Here is a 5,159-nt window from a genome sequence, read left to right as displayed (position 1 = left end):
TGGCCCTTTGCCGAGCGTCCGTGGTACCCGGTGTACAACGTGATTCCAGTAGTGAAAGTTACTATTACCTTATTGACGACGAGATGATTGTGTTAGGGCACCTAAAGTGGAGTTATTAGGCCCTTTCTTCCATGCCATCTCTAAGCCCTTAGTCTGCCCTGTAGCACCAGCAACATCATTCTTGAATCTTGCATGGAATTCCTATATGTTGATAAATTTTGGTGGACTAAGCCAGTCAGCTCTGCTCACCAAACTCGACAAGCATCGTCAAAGTTTTGGTTGTCGAGCTCTATGTCATGGTGATACTCATCTTTGCTTGCTTTAAATGTCTGATTTGATTGAGATATTATCTAGTCTAGTTTGTAATACAATTAACTTTTCCTCTCATATCCATTTTGCAGTCTTACAAAAATTACAAGATGAATAGAAAAATTGGTCTCAGTGTGACGTGCTACATCAAATTGAATGCCACCAGACAATCTCAAAAAGGTAACGTTTAAGTCATTCATACGCTATCAGGAACAAATTGACTTTGCTAGTTCTTTGTCTTAAAGACATAAGTGCTAAACAAGTTCGAAACTGAAAGATACTGTGATTACACCAATGAATGGGCGGTTTATCAACACATGCTTGTACAAGTGAAAAACGGAGCTTTTCGAGATGCTCAATTTGAATACAAGAGTAGTAATCTTCATTGAGCACTATGTCGACGCGCATACGCATGGTTTGTCGTAGACAGCGTTCGTGCCTAATTAACTCGCTGCCTTGAGCTCATTTTGTATGCGGCATAGATGCCTGAAGATTGCTTGGTCTTCCTCATAACTTTGCAGTATTTTTAGTCTAAAGTTCCTTTTGAATCCCAGGAACTTATGAAGTTGCTCCTGTTCAAACTGCAAAAGATGTCTTTGGATGCAAGAATAGTGCACGGTTCACAAATTCATGGAAAAAATTACAGCTAAAATTTGTAACCGGGAGCGAGCTGGTGTAGAAACACATACATGTGTTGAAAACTTTATTGAATTTCATTTGTATACAGAAATATGAGAAGTTTAATTGGTACTTTGATTTTCCGTGTACAAAACCTGTGTCTAGCTGTTCCTGCCTGTTAATGACTAGTGATGGTGCATCTACATGGGAAGACACAAAAATGCCTATCAAATCTCTCTGGCTGCAGCTGGAACATGCTGCTTCGGTTGTCTGTCTATTAGTTTTTTTTGCGAGAAAATTTCCGATCTATTCATCTTCAATCATGGCAGTACAACGAATACCAGAAATAATAAAAATTACATCCAGATCCATAGACCACCTAGCGACGACTACCAGCACTGAAGCGAGCCGAAGGCGCGCCGCCATCATCGCCCCTCCATCGCCGGAGTCGGGCACAACTTGTTGTAGTAGACAGTCGGGAAGTCGTCGTGCTAGTAAAGTTATATTTTTATTCTCGCAGAAGAATTGTTAGTAAAGTTTGGGTTTGTTAGTTGCACAAATCAGCGTAACATAGTGTCTTATATTTAGGAGCGGAGGGAGTATAATATAGTCTATCGAATTGTATAGTGCCTTCAATTTTTTTTCTTAAATAATATAAGTCATACTGGCGCAACCACACATATACGCTAATTTTTTTTAAATAATACATTTTTCTTAATAAATTTGGAAAATATTACGTCGTTTAGATTTATTTCGAAAATAATACGGCATCGGCGTCGGGGAAGCCGACTGGCTCCCAGTCGGCCACCGGTTAGCCGAGTAGGCCAGTCGGCCACCAGTAAACTGATTAGTGGCCAGTCCGCCAGGTACGCATGCAGTCGGCCGGGTGCGCATGCAATCGGCCAGGGGGTAGCCGATAAGTGGCTACATGCCTCGATGGATGGACGGATGGGTGCAACTGCTCGTGCTCCCGCTCATGCCGCACGGCCAGCTTCAACGCGCTCGTGCTCCCGCTCATCCGATAAGTGCCTATATATCTCATCCGGGTGATTACCACCTGCAGCACGTCCAGCTTCAACGTGTTCGTGCTCCCCGCTCTTGCCGCACGGCAGCCTCGAGGCGCACCTCTACCCGCACGACGGCCGAGGGGATAGCCTACCTGCACCACTACGCGCCGGTGAGGGTCGTGCACTGCGACCTCAAGCCGAGCAAAGTTCTCCTCGACGACGGAATGCGCGCCGTGATCTCCGACTTCGGTATCGCGCGGCTCGTCGCCGGCGCCGAAGCCACCAGCAGCACGAGCGACGACGACTCCGTCGCTCCGTGCAACTCCATCGCCGCCAGATTGTTGCAGAGTTCGGTTGGTTACATGCACCTAGTACGTGACACACACATAAGTTTTGTGCATGCATGCATGCATGCTCGATGTGGCATTGATTATCGGGAAGCGGGAGCGGGAGCATGAGCGCGTTCAAGCTGGCCATGCGGCATGAGCGGGAGCACAAGCACTTGCACCCATCCGTCCATCCATCTAGGCATATAGCAACTTATTGGCTACCCCGAAGCCGATAGGCCGCCTGTGCTACCCTCTGGCCGATTGCATGCGCACCTGGCTGACTGCATGGGCACCTGGCAGACTGGCCACTAATCGGCTTACCGGTGGCCGATTGGGCCTACTCGGCTTACTGGTGGCTGACTGGAAGCCAGTCGGCTCCCCGGACGCCGATGCCGTATTATTTTTGAAATAAATTTAAACGGCGTAATATTTCTCAAATTTATTAAGAAAAGTGTATTATTTAAAAAAAATTAGCCACATATACAACATTCTATGGAACTAAGACCACACTCATTGCATGTACGGGGTTAATTATCACTACAACTTTTAGTCGCTATACATAGTCACTTGAAATGGCACATATTATCTTGGAATGTTACACATCCATTGGATTTTCAGTAAGACATCGTCCACCTGTAATTAAGACATTTAATCAATTTCCCTGTGACAATTAAATACATTTAACCAATTTTCTTAATTAGCGACACATGTACTACATATGAAGGTTTTTCTTTCGAATAAAGGAGCCCCCGATTTTCATTAAGAAACCGATAAAACAAACAAATATAGCACTTTATGCGTCACAGATGCGCAAAACACCACAGGTAACTGCCCAATCGGCCACCACAAGTTCCCATCATGCGCCGGGAGACCACTACCTTATTACAGTGCCAACAGACACACACACACACACACACAGGCGCGATACATATTTCAGGTAACAATGCATCATCTACCAGACAGAAAGAGCTAACAAATAGAACATCTTGATACTCAAGCAGCCTCAGAATCCCAGCAACTGCATCACCCATTGTCAATCATGTGTGTCCTCGGCCCCCAACCTCTGCTTCTTGTGAAGAATTCAGTTGCTACCATAGAGAGCGATGTTGTCGCGGCTTGTAACGCCCGTTTGTCTTCTCCTTTCTACATACAATCGCAATACATCATCCAGTTAGAAAATCAGGAAGACTATTTGATACAGATTATGCGGGTGCCAGGTAGACATGATCAAAACTAGCACCATATGTCTAGTGTAAAGTAAGAGTACATACGTACCAGGTGCATAAAAGGCGGAGTAGGGATAAACAGAGCCGTAAAAGCGTTGATCCGGTTCAAGCACTCGCTGATGCTGCCCGGACTCCAAGTTGATCATGAATACACCCAGTTCTGCCTGCAAGAAAATGCAATCCAGCTGCTCCGAGAACCCGATGACGTGCGGTTTCACTGTGTCGTCGCCTAGTAGTTCATCCTCGTCCTCATCATCGGAGTACTCAAGAACATGCAAAAGCCCATTGCCACCATTCTCGTGATCGGCATACGCATCCAACGGAAGGAAATCTTCAAATCTAACAAGGGTACGGCTAACCCAGGCGCCTTCATCCAACGAAAACAGCATGACTGAGTTATCCATGACGCCGGCCAAACGCAACCGCGCGTCCATGGCCGGCGTGAGAAAAAAGTTGTGGCCGTGTATGACCTCCGGTGTATCAATCAGTAGCAGCCTCTGCGTCTCCAACTGAAATTCTGCCACCGTCCTATCCACTTCAGTCATCCAGTACACAGCAGCGCCGTTGCCGGCCACGGCGCTCGGATTCCAGCCCAAGTGGCACTCCTCGCCCATGGTCGCTGCCAGGCGGCCATCCCAACTTCCTGTCTTGGAGCTGTAGACACAGGCGAAGATGTGGATCGCCGGCGGACCCTCCAGACCTTCCCTCCAGCTGTCATACTCGCTGTACGCAAAAACGACGCGGAACGGCGACGAGTGGCAGTCCCCGCCGTGGGCGTGATCGGCATCGCAGACCAGAGCCGCGCCGCACCTCCGCCCGTGGTGGAAGCCAGGCCCAGGTGCCGGCGGGATGAGGTTCTGCTCACCGGTTAGCGGGTTCCACACAATTAGCTCACCGTGGTGGTTGTTGTCCCACTCCCACTCCGAGGCGCGGTAGAGAGAGGAGCACGCGGCCGTGGGTGCAGCCGGAGGCGCGGAACCATCCATCGTGGGCCAACGTCGGTGGCATCAGTTCCATCGCGTTGGTCGTGGTGGGCGTGAACTTGAATTGGACCTCGCCGTAGTAGGCGTTGGGGATGAGGCCGAGGAGTGGTGGGACGCTCTGGTGCGCCGCGCGAAAGGGACGGAGGAAGTTCTCCTCGTCGTGGACGAGGCGCCGCCAGTCTTTGTAGGCCATGGAGACGAATGCCAGGGCACTGGGATCCGTCGGGAGGCGGTGAAAGATGTCCCGGAGCAGGTCGTCGGGAAGCTGTTGGAGTGGCTGCGTCAGCGGGCTAGGCTGGTCGCCGTTGTCAAGAGTTTCATTCTCCATCTCGCCCTGCTGCCTACGGCTAGTGCTTGAGGCTGGCTAGCTATGGAGATGGGAAGGAGAGAGGAGAAAACCTGACTGCTAGGTGGATGCGATGGAGATCTCATTTAAGCAAGTGATAAAAACGGGAAAGAAACACACGTCAAGTAGAAATGGAGAAGGTGATTAACGCGAAAGAAATGCATGCCTTTTTTCGTTTTGGGAATTTAGAAAGAAACGCATGTCAATTATGAAAGAGGGAAGAATTAAAAAAATAAACAAGCACGTGGTGTATAGTACGTACCACACAACAAAATTATGTTGGTATGTCAATTACTTCCACTCTTTCTGTGAGGATATTCGATAATCACTATTGTATGTCC

This window comes from Triticum aestivum, chromosome 5B (genome assembly GCF_018294505.1).
Source record: "Triticum aestivum cultivar Chinese Spring chromosome 5B, IWGSC CS RefSeq v2.1, whole genome shotgun sequence".
Classification (NCBI taxonomy): domain Eukaryota; kingdom Viridiplantae; phylum Streptophyta; class Magnoliopsida; order Poales; family Poaceae; genus Triticum; species Triticum aestivum.
This window is presented reverse-complemented; position numbering follows the sequence as displayed.